Here is an 18028-nt window from a genome sequence, read left to right on the forward strand (position 1 = left end):
TTGTAGAGTTACATATTTAAATTTAATGTTTTTTGTATGGAAGAAAATCTCATGTCCTAAGCTATTCAAGCTGTGATGTTGATGGTTTGATGAACTAGAAGGGATTAAGAGAGGGAGAAAAATGAGTTATTCTCATTGTTGAAGAGAATAAAAAATCCTCTTTAAAAATATTTATTGAGTTATTACACCTTATATACTATGTACTCTTTATGTACTCTCACTAAAAAATAATTACACTGATAACTCTATTATTGATAAAAAAAATAATTTAGCTAACACCCTCCCGCAAGCTAGAATGGTGTAAATCTAACAATCCTAGCTTGGAAACATTAGCAAGAAAAGGACCCAGTGGTTGCCCCGATCAAAACCCAGTAAATCATTTCTCCTTTGTAAAACACCAATTTGGCTTCTTTCTTCAAATCCCAGAATCCGCCTAGAAACACCATTCCCACGGTGGCCAGTGCCGTGGCCGTCACCTCCATGACCAGCTGCATCTCCATCACCATCTCGTAGCAATCAACCTTCTTGTTGATCTTCTCCACAACGGCAAGGTACAAAGCATACAACAAACCTCCGCTAATGGTGCAAAAGAATCCGATGAAGTACTCCCTCTTCGTTAGACTTTTCGGTCTTTCTCTACTAGAATTCAATGCGAGAAGGATGTAGCTCAACGTGATGAGAATCACGATGATGAGATTCCAAAAGGTTATTTTTTGCTTCCCCATGATGACAGAGAGAATAAGATTGAAACCAAGTTGGGAAGAAAGAAGAAATGACGAGGTTGAAACTGGAAGATATGAAACGGCATATGAGAAAATAACATTATTGATTTCGAGTATGATTCCAAGGAAGATCAATAAAGTTAGAGTCTTTCTATTGAAATCAGTAAAATGTATTCGGATGGTGGATTTGAGTATAGAATATGGGAGGAAAATGGGGACAAGTAAGAGGGGAAAACCCGAACACTGAAGTGAAGCTAGGTTGAAAGCCATTCGCTTGCACCTTTCTGGGTGAAATAATATTTTGAAAGTACGGTTGAAGAAACCGAACCCATAACAAGAAGAAAGTAACTCAGAACCAGCATGTACCTCTTGTTTCTGGTAAATTTTTTATCTGTTGCATGCAGTTCTTCTTATCTCATTTTTGATTCTGCTTCTTCTTCTTCAATTTTGATTTCGTAGTTTTTGTCTTCTTCTTCAATGTTAATTTCGTCGTTTTTGTTCGTTGGAACCACTGACTCTTGTGAAGTAGTATTCTCCATGAAAGAGAAGAGAAATTTGATAAACAGAAACAAAAAACTGATGTGTATGTAGAAGAAGTTATGTCTAAAGAGACAGAGAATTAAGTAAAAAATTGATGTGCATGTAAAAGAAGTTATGTCTAAAGAGACAGAAAATTAAGTGGTTGGATGTCAACACCTCACTGAACACGTCCCATAGTGAGTTTACTCAAAGTCATATTTGAATAGGATGTGTTTCCATCGAGAAATTCTTGTATGAGCACAAGTTTGACAACTCACTTTTAGGCATACTTGATATAAAAGTGGATTCCACCAATTTTATGATATATTAACCAGTTTATCGGTCTTACCAACATTTTGAGAGCATGCCTAAATTTTTGGTTAACTAAAAACCATATTTGATTTTTGAATTAACCAAATCATGTACAATTCTAAAATCAACAATAAGCCTCTTACACAATTTTTAACCATTTTTTTTTCTCTAACTCTGTAATATAACAAAAAAATTTCACTAAAAAAATTAAAATTAACGCATCTCATTATTATCATAAGCCATTTTACAAAGAGAAGATGTAATTTTCGCAACATAAGAATTTACAAAGAAATAAGACAATTAGTGAAAGTGAAGAAGTGGCCTTTGAAAATGAAGTATTAATAGAGAGAGCTAAAACAATGTCTTCCAACAGTTAAAAAATGAGATTAATTATTTTTTTATAATAAAAATACAAATTTACTAATTTGTTTAATGCTTTTAATAAATAATAATAACTTTTTTTTAGAAAAACACCACACTTACCCTCCTTACTTTTCAAATGAATTAATGCTAAACCCGTGCGATTTACGGGCATACATTTTAATTTGACATAATAATTATAAACTTTTGGTTAATCAAAAAATAGATTTGGTTTTTGAATTAACCAAATTATGTACAACCCTAAAATCAACCATAAACCTCCTACACAATTCTGAACCATTTTTTCTTTTTTCTAACCCCGTAATATAACAAAAAAAATTTCACTAAAGAATTAAAATTAGTGCATCTCATTATTATCGAAAAATATTTTACAAAAAGAAGAGGCAATTCGTGTAACAGAAAAAATTACAAAGAGATGAGGCAATTAGTGCAAGCGAAGAAGTGACCTTCGAAAATGAAGTATTAATAGAGAGAGCTAAAACAATGTCTTCCAAATGTTAAAAAATGAGATTAATTATTTTTTTATAATAAAAATATAAATTTACTAATTTGTTTAATACTTTTAATAGATAATAATAACCCATTTTTTAGAAAAATACCACACTTACACTCCCTACTTTTCAAATAAACTAGTGCTAAACCTGTGCGATTTTCACGGGCTTACATTTTAATTTGACATAATATATAATTATAAACTTTTGGTTAACCAAAAAACAGATTTGGATTTTGAATTAACAAAATCATGTTCAACCCTAAAATTAACCATAAGCCTCCTACATAATTTTTAACCATTTTTTCTTTTCTCTAACCCGGAAATATAACAAAAAAAAAATTTACTAAAGAATTAAAATTAGCACATCTCATTATTATCAAAAGTCATTTTAGAAAGAGAAGAAGCAATATGTGCAACTGAAGAATTTATAAAGAGATGAGACAATTTGTGCAAGTGAGGAAGTGGCCTTCGAAAATGAAGTATTAATTTTTTTTTATAATAAAAATATAAATTTATTAATTTGTTTAATGCTTTTAATAGACCATAATAACCTTTTTTTAGCAAAACATCACACTGACACTATCTAATTTTTAAATGAACTAGTGCTAATTTCGTGCGATTCACGTGCTTATATTTTAATTTGACATAATAATTATAAATTTTAGGTTAACCAAAAAAATATTTGGTTTTTGAATTAACCAAATCTTGTATAGTCCTAAAATCAACCATAAGCCCCTTATATAATTTTTAACCATTTTTCCTTTTCTTTAACTCCGTAATATAACAAAAAAAATCACAAAAAAAATTAAAATTAGCGCATTTCATTATTATCGAAAATGCTCTTTGATAGCCACATTTGACTCCTCAACTTGATAGTAGCCAAGTACTTGGCCCATCCTTCAGTTCCAAAACGCTCAACACACACATGAATATGAAGCACAATTTAGAAGAGAAAATTGAGCAAGACAGTGGTTCATTTTTTGTGACAAAGCAAAACAAGAATATAAATAAAAAGAATTGCAGAAGAGAAATGCAACCACCTAGAATCGAAAGAAGTTTCTACGAATCTTCCTAGCAAAGATTGAAGATATTTCTAGGAAGAACCGAGAAAGTTATTGTGCTATGTAATACTATAATTATCATAATTGCAGGTTTGCTAGTAGCTCTCCCTTGTTCTTTAGTTTTGGTAACCGGGGTAGCTAAAGGCTGCCTTGCTTCCCGTTGTGAGGTTACACAAATAATAACTACATCAGCATGATTTTACTTTTATCAATTTAAAAAACGTGCGTAGTTTTTTAGCAAGTTCTTTTACACCTTTGAAGGTGGTGACCAACACAACCAAGGATACAACACGATTTTTCTTTTTCGGTAGAAATCATTAAAGAGCGTAATGCAATGTATCTAAAGTCTAAACAAACATTAATTTTATTTTAACTCTCTTTTTTAAGCTTTAATTGCACGCCTTGACTCCATTCTGTACTCTTCACTCTCTTTTTTTTTCCATTTTAATATTCTCTTCTAACTAAATTTTTTTGTCAAGTTTATACTCTTAATTGCATTGTTTGGGGTTCAGGGAGTTTCAAAGTCCTCTGATTTATAATGCTCGCTCAAGTTCTTTCCAATTTCTGTATTCTAAAATCACTCAATTTTTATCATAATTTTTTAGTCTAACAAAAAATTATTGTTCCAAAAAAAATTCTTTTTTTTTTTAATTTAAATTATTCCGAATAAATTAAAATTTTACACAATTCACTCCAAAATAAAACATTAGAATGAAAAATCAAATGTTTGGCCAAATGAACTTTTACAATAGGCAATAGCTGCCTGAATGGAATTATTATTATTATTATTATTATTATTATTATTATTATTATTATTATAAGTAGCAGTAGCAGTAGTAGTAATAGTAGACAGTGGTTCATTTTTTATGACAAAGCAAAACAAGAATATAAATAAGAAGAATTGGAGAAGAGAAATGCAACCACCTAGAATCGAAAAAGTTTCTATAAATCTTTCTAGCAAAGATTGAAGATATTTCTAGGAAGAACCGAGAAAGTTATTGTGCTATGTAATGTAATACTATAATTATCATAATTGCAGGTTTGCTAGTAGCTCTCCCTTGTTCTCTAGTTTCGGTAACTGGGATAGCTAAAGGCTGCATTGCTTTCTGTTGTGATGTTACACAGATAATAACTACATCACCATGGTTTTACTTTTGTCAATTTCATAAACGTGCATAGGTTTTTGGCAAGTTCTTTTGCACATTTGAAGGTGGTGACCAGCACTACCAAGTATACGACACGGTTTTTCTTTTTCGGTAGGAATCATTAAAGGGCGTAATGCAATGTATCTAAAGTCTAAACAAACATTACTTTCACTTTAACTCTCTTTTTTAAGCTTTAATTGCACGCCTTGACTCCATTCTGTATCCTTCACTCTCTTTTTTTTTTTTTCCGTTTTGATTCTCTCTTCTAACTGAATTTTTCTGTCAAGTTTTTACTCTTAATTGCATTGTTTGGGGTTGAGAAAATTTTAAAGTCCTGTGATTTACAATGCTCGCTCAAATTCTTTCCAATTTCTGTATTCTAAAATCACTTAATTTTTATCATAATCTTTTAGTCTAACTTAAGATGGCCCTGCTTGCTGATTCGTGCAACAAATTAAAATTCTAAATTCATGAGATTGTAGTGCATTGATGCTTCATAAGAAAAATTTATTGTCCAAACAAGCATATGTTTGAAAGAATGAAAATAAAAGGAAGCAAAATAGCAAATGATAATGACACCATGTTGGTTGGTGCAACGAGGGTACCAAACCAAACTCACCCTCTTTTTTTCTAACTTCGTTTCGTCAATTTTTCATTGACGTCCAAATAGTAATTGAGCAATGTTAGGAGCCAGCAATTTTTGTGATTGGTAGCCATCAAATAGCCATCAACTAGTATTTTTACCCGTAATACTATTACGGGAATATAAATTTTTTAAAATTACGTCGATCCTGGTATTATAGATTATGACACAAAAAATTTATAACATTAAACTACTTTTATAAAATGGTCGTAAGGGACAAAAGTTCCCGTCGACTAAGAAGACCAGAGTTTTAAACAAAATTAAATAATAAATTTTTTAGTTATTATTTTCAAATGAAAGAATTTAATTTTTTACTTAATTTTTACATTCGTTATCTAAAATTTGAAAGAATTTAACGTGTATATTTTTATATTTGATTAGATATTAAGTTTGTTGTACAAATAGAAATAATTAATTTTTATATTTGTTATTTAAAAATAATATTTTTTCTATATATATAAAAATATAATTAGATATTAACATAAAAAAATTTATATTGATAGTTATAAAATTAACTTATTTTTTTTAAAAATAATTGAATCTTAATTTTAACTTTTAATCGCAACATTAGTATTTTTTTAAAATTATATGTAATAAATATTAAAGAAAAGTGAAAATATATATTAAAAAGATAAGCAGTAAAAATTTAAAATTAAATAAAAAATATGTATATAATAATATTTTTAATTTAAATTATATTATGTTGTTAATTCTATTTTTCGTAGAACTTAAAGGTAGAGAAAAATAAAGAATGAGAGAAAGGAGAGAGAAAGATAAAGAAGAAGAATGAGAGAGGGAGTTTGTTAATTTTGGAAGCTAAGAAAATTTTTTATTTTAATTATAATAAAAATATCTGGTGATACATTTTGATTTGTCAAATTACTAATATAAAATATGAATTATAAATTATATATAGAGCGAGAAGGATAAAGAGAAATAGAAAAAAAGAGAGAGGTAGATAAGAAAATATAAGAAGAATGTTCACTAATTTAAGAGGAAAATATTTTATCTAAATTTTAATAAGAGAGTGTCATGTGACACATTTTAGTTATTAAATTAGTTAGTAATATATAAATTTAATATATAATATAGCTATATTTTAATTTTAATTTTAATTTAATTTAAATACAATTAGAGAATGTTATGTTGTATATTTTGATTGTCAAATTCGTAATTAGTCATTGATAATGATATATAAGAGAGATAGAGTAAATGAAAAAATGAAAGAGATAGAGAAAGGAAGAGAGAAGAGAGGAGAGTTCTTTAATTTTGGAGGGAAAGATTTGATTTCAATTGCAATGACAGAATGACATGTGTCACATTTTGGCCTTAAAATTAGAGATATATAATAGATAATAGATGATGATTTAATAGTGTGAAATTGGTGTGAGATTTCATTAAATGGCTCACCTTTTTCTGCTGGTTACATGCTGGCCAAAATTCAATAAAATTGCTGGCCCAAGACTTTTCCATAGTAAATTACTATTTACTATACGTATTTAGTTAATGTGTATATTTAATAAGTTAAATTTGTGGAATATTCATTTTACTCATTTGCTTAATTAAGTAAATATTAAAAGTTTAAATTATATCTCAGGAGTAGAGTTAGATGAAATATTAAAGGGGATCAAAAATATTTATATAATAAAATAAAACTAAAATAAAATTTTAAAAAAGACTAAACTGAAATTTACACATAATTTATATGTAAAAAATTAAAATTAAAAAATTTAAATGTTATCAATTGTAGTTATCGTAGAACTTGATATTGTTAGCTAAAAATATCAAAAGTAAATATAAAGTAATTAAGATGTATTAATTAAAATATTTAAAATTAATTAATCGAATAGTTAAAATTTGAATTATATATTATATTGGTCGAGATACAAACATTTAACATTTCTCAAGGAAAAAAAGATTTAACATTCCCAAGTTAATTAACCACATCATAATTGTTTTCTTCAAATAAACAACTTACTCTAATAAAATATGAGTATTTTTTTATGTGTCCGGCTAATTTAGGTTTAAACGTCAAAAATAGATTAACAAACTCAGAATATAAAAAGTGTTCGCTTAAAATTGATTTGAGGTCGTATATGATGTCTCAATCAAACAACATTATTATTAGAAAGTTGAAGCCAAGAACGTAAGGCAAACTCACTAGAGTCAGCCAACTTCTTTTAGTTATGTCAAGTTCTGTTTTGTAATTATTGTCTTCAAGCTTCATGCTTCAAATTCAGATACCAACTAAGATTCTTGTATATCGCTCCAATTTTTTTTTCGCTTGTCACACTTTTTTTATGATTAAACTTAAACCCTACGTCTAGAAAATTTATGCAGGGGAGGCAAAAATAATATACAAGTAAAATAAAAATAAGAATATTTTTTGGGTATTACTTTTAATTTTTGGATATAATCTTAAAGAAAGGTTAATATAATACAGTCACTTGGATATTCATTAAACTCATTAAATAAACATTATAATGCTATTAATAAATTAAAATAAGACCAAACATTAAAGTGACAAATTTTATATCGAGTATTAAATTAATTTTTATTATATATAGTCTCACAAATACTTATGTAGTACTTTATAAGATCTAAAATAAAATGAAACTAAAATCAAATATTGGAGATACTTGAAAGAGTTTGCATTGTTCTAAAAGAAAATTATCTAACTAACTTGAGTAGATTTAATATTTAATTTACTAGTTTGCTTAAATAAATATTAGGAGTTTAAATCATGTCTTGTCGAATTAGATTTGCGATGAATTAATATTTAACTTGTCAAATTACAGAAGTTGAAGAATACCGTAGAAAAAAACTACGTGAAACATTTTTTCTTTTGGTTTTGGTTTGATGATTTTTTTTATTTTGAGTAAAGTGATAAATAAATTCATGAGAATTTATATTTCAAATAGATTAGTCTCTAAAAAATATACTAATAAAGTCATCTAAAATAATAAATATAGACAATACTATCTTCAAATTAGTCTCTATAATTACAATAAAAAGTCTTAATTTAAATTAATTTATCTACTTTTATTATCTTAAAAAAATTTATTATTATTTTTTAGAAATTAATTTATTCAAAATATAAATTCACAAGACATTTATTTATCATTTTACTTTTTTGTTTTTCATTTGACTTTGAGTAGCCAAGATGGTCTAATAAATTGACCACATTGTTATTGCTAATTGCCTTGAAAGGCAAGCATAGTATAAGACAAATGAAATGCTACGTTGTCCATTTAATTTATTGTTTCATCTTTCATGTTTCCACCCCTTTAAGCTTCATTCCTTTGTATCTATATATGCTTGTTACATAAATACAAACCTCACTAGTCACATGTTACTTAATGAGTTCAAGAGTGTGTTTGAATTTGAAGTTTTCTTTATTTGGGATTTGCTGTATTTTTGTTCTGCAAGTCAATGGCGCAGAATCCAAGTAATCAACAAGGGGAGAAATTATTAGGATTCTTTTGGTTTCTGATTTTATTTTATTTTCCAGTGTTCGTTTTATTTTTTTGAAAAAAATTTAAAATAAAAAGTGAAAAGAAAAAATTTCCAGTGTTCATTCATTTCATTTCATTTTTCAGTGTCATAGCAATGTTTTTTTTTTTTTTTTGTCATCGTGTTGTCTTTCATTGATTTTCGATGTTTTTGTATCACCAATTTGGGCCCTTGAGTACCTTTTCGAGATATATAGACCTAGAAACGAATTTGGTTTATCATTACAAAGATGTTGGTCTTTGTCTCTTTTTAAGACCAAAAATTCTTATGGGTCTTTTTTTTTCTTTGTTATGAATATAACTAAATGGACCTGTTTTTTTTGTGCTTGGGGTGTTCTGTATACTTTTATTGTGCATTGTTCTAAAGTTATTGTTTTTCCATGTATTGAATTGTCAATTGTGATCCTTATTTTATGAAATTCAATATTTTCCTCCATAAACTGAAATAAACTTTTTGTTATTTTAGAACAGGAATATTGTTTTTCATTAACCAATCTCAAAATAGAAAGAGACTCTGAGTTTGATTGGATGAGTTTTTTTTAAAAAAAAAAATTTCTGAGTTATTTTTTTTAAAAAAATCTCATAAAAAAGTAAAAATAATTTGAAAAAAACAGTGCTGAATTTTAGTGTCAAGCTTATGAGAGTAACAAGTAGCTCTCTAATGTGATGTTTTTTTTATCTTTTCTGAACTGTTTTTTCATCCCAATTTCGTTTTATTTTTATTTTTTTGTCAGATATAGTGTGACAAACCATTTCAAAAAAAAAAATAGAAACATAAACAGCATTCTTAACAGACAAAAAAAAAAAAAAAAACACAGTATTCTTTAAAATCTTGTATAAATATTCCCTTCTCATAACCCACCACGACTCGTAGCATTGTTGTTTCAATTCCAAAAAATGGAACCAATCCTATCCTCCACTTTTTTTTTTTTTTTCCAATTTTCTCCGCAACAACAGTTAAGCTCCCCATTGTTTAACTAATTCTGTCCAACTTGAACTCTTGCTTTTTGAATATTAATCTAAATCTAACTTGTCATATCCTCTTCAGTACATTGAGGCTCAACCAAAAATTCAAACTCTCCCTTATTATAACTGATCACACCTATATAAGCTGCCATCTTTGTAATAAATCACCATCTTAATTTATAATACTTTAATACAAGTTTATCAACTCCCAATAGATTTACTCTCCTTCTCTATAGTTACTAATATATAAATCTTGAGGAATTCTCCACATACAAGTGTTTTCCATATAAGTTATACAAGTCATTTATTTTTTCTTATTTTTCTTTTTTCATGCCTTCTCTTTTTCTTCTCCTTCTTCTTTTTCTTTTCTTCTTCTTCTTCTTCTTCTTCTTCTTCGTTTTTGAAGTGTTTCATTTTCATCGTCGTGTTTCTCCTCATTCTTCTTTTGATTTTGCAACATTATATATTTTTTCTTCTTTGTTTAATTTTTTCCTCCCAAAAAGAATTATGAGAATATGAAAAAGAAAATGAAGAAGAAGAAGCAGCAGAAGATGAGGAGGAGAAAAAGGAAGAGTTCTGAATTATGCATAAGGTGTACTTCAACGAATTTTGGATATATTTTTTAAATCCTTTGGGTGTATTTCTGTAATCCTTTGGGTATATTTCTATAATCGTTTGGGTGAATTCCTGTAACCGTTTGGGTATATTTCTGTAATCGGTTGGGTGTATTTCTGTAATCGTTTGGGTGTATTTCTGAAGTTTCATTATCTTCAAAACGATTTCAAAGCTTGATTTCAGAAACAATGAAAATAAAAAAAATGAAGCAAGAATACCAATGATAAACGCAGATAAAACTGTTGGGAATAAGGAGTATGACCACAATCCAATCAATCATGTCTCAAATAATTTGTTATTGTTATTATATTAAAATATTAATATAATAAGGTCCTTGATTAAATTTAGAGATTTATCATTGTGATAGTGATCATAATATTGAGAGATAAATCTTTTATAATTTAATCTAAATTGTTCTTGGTCATAGGATTATTAAAAAGGACATTAATAATCCGAAAAGATCAATATATATATAATGGTCTTCATTGGATGAAGATTAATAGATCTCATTTATTAAATTATATATATAGATGGTGCATATAGAGATATGACCATTGAACTGACTCACTTTGAGAATTCCTAATGGTTATAATTACCGTATATTTGTCAATAGGATATTCTCAAGATGAACACAGTAATAGAGTTTCCTTTGACCTACGACTGTCATAGTAATTAACAATGTATTTATTATACTTTGATTCCGGACACCTAATACCCTAGGGTGCTAGTTGAATGGATATTGGGTATGATTTAAATACTTGTAGAATTAATGATTAGTCAATAAGGAATCCGTCAACTCTCGGTAAAGAGTTTGAGCTCTATGATTATAATGACTGAGATGAATAAAACCTTGGTCAAGGAGATTGAATATGAATGAAGAAATGAGTTTCTTAGGTCATTCACAGTTCATTATAATAATGGTAACAAGTTAGAGTTTGACAATTAAACCATACTCTAAAGGTTAACCAAGAGCTGGAAAGATGGAAGGAATTATACTTTGTTCTTCTGAGGTTCTTAGTAAAAATATATTACTTCATACTATCGGGTCGTTGAGGAGTGTTGCTAGACGCCAACCTTAATTAGTAAATTTAGTATGACTAATTTACTACCCGCTTAGTATTGAACCTATGGGGTCACACACTAACGAGTGTTCTAATCTTTGCTGTAGAATTATTTAATTATTAATTTGATTTGATCAAATAAATAATTATATTAATTTAAATGGAATATTATTATATTTTTTGCTAGCACCAAAAATATAATAATAGTATGATAATTGAGAATATTATATGAGATTTGAGAATAATTAGTTATTCTGTTTCTAAACTTGAATTCTAAATTTGGATAAAATCCTAACTGATTCTGTTTCAAATTGAGTTATGATATGATTCATAAATTTGAAAGATTCAACTTTAAAATAATAAGATATGATTTAAATTTGAATTGAGAATCAAATTTAAAATCAGTAACAAATCTCATACTATATATATGTATGCCAAAAGTAGAGGAATGTGACAGAGAAGAGAATAACAAGAGTTTTATTCTTTTACCTCTACAAACATAAATGTATGTAAGCTTAATTCTTGGAGAAGAATTTTATGGCGTGCAAAGAGTTGCAAGAGGTTTCTCAATTTAGATCAGATGTCCATTGGTCAAGGAGTTGACAGCAAATGTTGGTCTCGGTGTGGATACGCATAGCGCCTTCGTACCATCGAAGGAGAAAGTGATTTTTACTAAAGCGTCTAAAGGTATTTAGATCTGATCTATATATTAAATTATTGGAATAAAATTTAAGCACAAAATAGATCTTTAGGATTACTTTCTTTTCTTCCGCTGCGTGTTATGAACACATGGTAATCCTTCAAAAACAATGAATGAAAAGGCAAAGAGAGAACACACGAAGGAGATCGAACAAATTTGACAAGAAACTCGTTTTCATGGAGGAAGAAGAAGAAGAGTAGGAGAAGAAGAAGGAGAAGAAGAAGGAAGAGGAGGAGGAAAAGGAGGAACGCGAAGCACGTCATGAAAATCGTATATGAGCGAGCGTGCTTTTTGTTAAGTTTCTCCCAACTTGTATGACTTGTAAACCAAATAACTTGTATGTGTAGCACTCCTCGTAAATCTATGGCTTGATGTTACCATCAATTATGACTAAAGATTTAATGGTTCTAGATACTCTTAATTAGTGACCAGCAAGTGATGTCAAATTGATGCATACATGCACTAATATGCAGCCGAAATTCGCAAAATTAAATCTATATATAATTTAACTATAGAAAAAAATATATAATTCGCTAAAATTATAAAAAATTCACTAAAACTATAGAAATCAGCAAAAAAATTAAACCTATATATAATTTAACTTGCATGCCATACATATTATTATATTAATTAAATTCAAGTTTGCGAAACTACAATAATATTTTCTAGAATTAACTATTTAATTAATTAGATTATATTAATACATATATATTTTTGGTACATATATATACTATTAATTAGTCCTATTATTTTGTTTATTTATGCAATATAATATAACAGTGAATTACTGATTGTTGTAAAACTTGACACTCAACTATATAATATCATATATAAAATAACCAACAACTGAATTTGAACATGTATGCACATTTTGTTGCAAATGATTAGAATGAGGTTATGAATGCATGGTATTAGCAAAGTTAATGCTATTTACTGTTTAATATCTCAGCCGGGCCCCTATAGAAGAAAAAAGAAGAACAAAATGAATACATATATAATTGTGTGTATGTTTATGACTAAATTAATAAGACTATATTGTATAGCTTTATCATGCTTATTAGTGACATCGAGCCATCCCTAATAATGATCTTAACAAAGGATAAAGAGAAGTAATTAAATTATTAAGAAATTGATGATCCAAAAGAAGGCTCAATAATGGTAGCTACATATGGAAATGAATGCCCATGTGCTGCAGAAAGTAACTCTGATCTATGGCCTCATTAAGATTTCTCTCTATGATTTACATTTTGCATCTTTATTTACACATTCTTTTTTTTTTAAATAAAATAAAACATATATGTTGTTTTTAAATCAATTTTTTAATATCAGACTTAACATACATTTTATATATCTTCCAATTACTCCTAATGTTTCACTAATGTTGTGTTTAAATGGACACTTTATTCCCTTATTATGGATCAATTAAGAGAACTTTATTTAATTTCAAACTAACAATAACTTGTTTTGAAACTAATTTTCAATCATGCTTGTAATAAGGAAAAGTATGGGGAGCCAATGTAATTACTCTACAATATGTACTGTTAGAAATAAGAAACTAAACTGAAGGAAGGATCTGTGTATTATTGAGTGTATTCTAGTTGTCTGTTCAAGTTGTCTGGAATGATACAATATAAAAAGGTATTTATAGGTACTAAGAGAATAATAATAATAAAGACGTAATCCCCTATAATTAATATTCAGATATACTAATTGATCCTAATTATATTCTAACATTGGGTGTATTCAAGTTGTCTGTTCAAGTTGTTTGGAATTATACAATATAAAAAGGTATTTATAGGTACTAAGAGAATCATAATAATAAAGACGTAATCCCCTATAATAAATATTCAGATATATTAAATAATACTAATTGATCCTAATTATATTCTAACATCCCCCCTCAAACTCAAGTGACAACTTGAGTTTGAAATTTATTTAAAACAACGAAAATAAAGAGGAAAAAAAACTGCATAAACTGATAAAACGGGTGCAGACGGAACTCCCGGTAGGAAGCGCAGATAGAACTGCCACTTGTCTGAAGGAAGCGCAGACGGAACTGCCGCAGCCGAAACTGCCGCTATTTGAAGGAAGTGCAGATGGAACTGCCAGAAAAAAATGCAGACAAAACTACCACAAGAAAACACAGACAAAACGCAGACGGAACTGCCACGAGAGACGGAACTACCACGAGAGAACGCAGACGGAACTGTCGAAAGAAAGCAAAAACTATATGATTTCTTCGTGAGAATAGGGAAGCAGCGGATGACAATGGTGTTTGATCATTCGACTCGAAAAGACACAAGACGGAGAGAATAGGTTAGTCGATGAGGTAAAAAAGCATCAAAGGAGTGACAAAAGCTAAAGAAAAATGGCATGGAAAAAAAAAGTGCAAAAACTACGGTGATTTCACCACAAGGAAAACAACCTATTCTCTTCAAGGAGGATACCATGGCTCTGATACCATGTTAGAAATAAGAAACTAAACTGGAGGAAGGATTTATGTATTATTGAGTGTATTCTAGTTGTCTGTTCAAGTTGTCTGGAATGATACAATATAAAAGGGTATTTATAGGTACTAAGAGAATCATAATAATAAAGACGTAATCCCCTATAATAAATATTTAGATATACTAAATAATACTAATTGATCCTAATTATATTCTAACCTTGAGTGTATTCAAGTTGTCTGTTCAAGTTGTCTGGAATGATACAATATAAAAGGGTATTATAGGTACTAAGAGAATCATAATAATAAAGACGTAATTCCCTATAATAAATATTCAGATATACTAAATAATACTAATTGATCCTAATTATATTCTAACATGTACAATGAGAATAATTTTGTAATTAAAATTAAATGATAATTAAAAAAATTAATTATTATTTATTTCAAATTTGAAGAAAATTAGGATTCTCCATTTGTTGTTACCTCCATCTAACCCCCTCTCCTTTTGACCTAGAAGAACCCCCTCCCCCAATTTGATCGAGCAGCCACTGAAGAAAGCCCCACCGCCGACGCTAAAGAACCAACCTCCATGAAGTCCGCTGCAACCTGAGCAGTCGGCTCTAACCAACCGGTCCTCCCGCACGATTGGAATCTTCCCTTCACGCTTGGTGTTCACTGCTGCCATCGTCCGGCACGCCTCCCTTGTTCCCGTCTACGTTGGTTATTGATATTATTATTATTAATATTATTGCTGAAATTGTTTATTAAATTGACAAAGATATAGTAATTCCAGCATGTGATTTTTTAGACATGTGCTTCCATGTCAAAATGTTTATGATTATTGGTTTAATTTGTGTGTGTTGAATTAATTTGGTTGCTTAGTGAATTAATTTGGCCACATAATAATATCAATACCGTAAAGCTATCGTTCTACTCTATAGTGTATGTTTGTTTGATACCTAGATTTCAGATGTTCTTTTTTATTTTGGGTCTAGCTGTTTAATGTGATTGATGTTAGATTTTAATTGCTGTAAATGTTATGAACTGCTAGATAGACCAAATATAAAAGTTTAATTCCTGATTTTGTGATTGTTATAGCTTTTTGAAATCCAAAAATAGTTATAACTCAGCATAATGTAGCTTCATTTGAAATTGGGTGCGAATCGGTTCAAGTACTATATGTAGTAGTTATTTTTATGGACAAAGTGGATGTTTATCTGCTTTATGCCATTGCTTTGTTACTTGATTTGCTGGATTGTGCATGCACATGCTCCACATATTTCTTGTATTATATGGTTTAAATTGGATTTTATTTAATTTTGGTTGAATTGAAGTTGAATCTGAATTAAGCCATTTAAACACGGTATTCAATCGAATGCAGCTTCTTCTTACACAGAAACTCTAGAGCCGTGGCAAAGGTTGAGCATTTGGAAGCCACTCTTTTTCTATTTAAACCATTAACCCCTTAGACCAAGATTAAATGGATGATTTAACAAACTATGAGTATTTTTCTCAAGAGGTAAAAAGGGTTTATTTATCTTTTTAAAAATAAATAAATAAATAGCTAATTGACTGCATAATTTAAAATAGTAGCATGAAAAAATTGAGATATATAGGATGTGATGATGGAGATTGGTGCACGAAATTGTGATCTCCAGGCTCGAACAAATCCTGGTAATGGCTCCAAAGCTTGGTGCTCTGATCTTAATTTGTAATGGTCACAACTTCGATACAACTAACCAGCAAGTGCACTGGGTCGTCCAAGTAATACCTTACGTGAGTAAGGGTCGAATCCCACGGAGATTGTTGGTATGAAGCAAGCTATGGTAACCTTGTAAATCTCAGTCAGGCGGATATAAAATAATCATGGAGTTTTCGAATAATAAATAATAGAATAGGGATAGAGATACTTATGTAAATCATTGGTAGGAATTTCAGATAAGCGAATGGAGATGCTTTTCGTTCCTCTGAACCTCTGCTTTCCTGCTATCTTCATCCAATCGGTCTTACTCCTTTCCATGGCTGGCTGTATGCAAGGGCATCACCGTTGTCAGTGGCTACATCCCCTCCTCTCAGTGAATAATATGCTCACGCACCCTGTCACGGCACGGCTATTCATCTGTCGGTTCCCGATCATGCTGGAATAGGATTCACCCTCCTTTTGCGTCTGTCACTAACGCCCAGCACTCGCGAGTTTGAAGCTCGTCACAGTCATTCAATCATTGAATCCTACTCAGAATACCATAGACAAGGTTTAGACCTTCCGGATTCTCTTGAATGCCGCCATCATTCTAGCTTACGCCACGAAGATTCTGGTTAGGAGATCTAAGAGATACTCATTCTAGCTTAATTCATGTAGAACAGAAGTGTTTGTCAGGCACGCGTTCATAGGGGAGAAGGATGATGAGCGTCACACATAATCATCACCTTCATCACGTTCTTGGGTGCGAATGGATATCTTAGAAGCGAAATAAGATGAATTGAATAGAAAACAGTAGTACTTTGCATTAATCTTTGAGGAACAGCAGAGCTCCACACCTTAATCTATGGAGTGTAGAAACTCTACCGTTTGAAATTACATAAGTGAAGGTCCAGGCATGGCCGAGGTGGCCAGCCCCTCTGATCTAAGAACCAGGCGTCCAAAGATTGTCAAAAAGACTAGTAAAAGGTCCTATTTATAATAAACTAGTCACTAGGGTTTACATGAGTAAGTAATTGATGAATAAATCCACTTCCGGGGCCCACTTGGTGTGTGTTTGGGCTGAGCTTGAGTGTTACACGTGCAGAGACCATTTGTGGAGTTGAACGCCAGTTTCTGTGCCAGTTTGGGCGTTCAACTCTGGTTTTGGATCCTTTTCTGGCGCTGGACGCCAGATTTGGGCAGAAGGCTGGCGTTGAACACCAGTTTACATCGTCAATTCTTGGCCAAAGTATGGACTATTATATATTTTTGGAAAGCCCTGGATGTCTACTTTCCAACGCAATTGGAAGCGCGCCATTTCGAGTTCTGTAGCTCCAGAAAATCCACTTTGAGTGCAGGGAGGTCAGAATCCAACAGCATCAGCAGTCCTTTTTCAACCTCTGAATCTGATTTTTGCTCAAGTCCCTCAATTTCAGCCAGAAAATACCTGAAATCACAGAAAAACACACAAACTCATAGTAAAGTCCAGAAATGTGAATTTAACATAAAAACTAATGAAAACATCCCTAAAAGTAACTAGATCCTACTAAAAACATACTAAAAACAATGTCAAAAAGCGTATAAATTATCCGCTCATCACAACACCAAACTTAAATTGTTGCTTGTCCCCAAGCAACTGAAAATCAAATAGGATAAAAAGAAGAGAATATACTATAAATTCCAAACTATCAATGAAACAGAGCTTTAATCATATGAGCGGGACTTATAGCTTTTTGTCTCTTGAATAGTTTTGGCATCTCACTTTATC

At 30.0% G+C, this 18028-nt stretch overlaps 1 pseudogene; it reads right to left on the reverse strand.

The window, feature by feature from the left end:
- Positions 1–329: 329 nt before the first annotated feature.
- LOC112743030 (probable purine permease 4) lies at positions 330–15264 on the reverse strand (annotated as a pseudogene).
- Positions 15265–18028: the final 2764 nt, after the last annotated feature.

This window comes from Arachis hypogaea, chromosome 14, assembly GCF_003086295.3.
Source record: "Arachis hypogaea cultivar Tifrunner chromosome 14, arahy.Tifrunner.gnm2.J5K5, whole genome shotgun sequence".
NCBI classification, from domain to species: domain Eukaryota; kingdom Viridiplantae; phylum Streptophyta; class Magnoliopsida; order Fabales; family Fabaceae; genus Arachis; species Arachis hypogaea.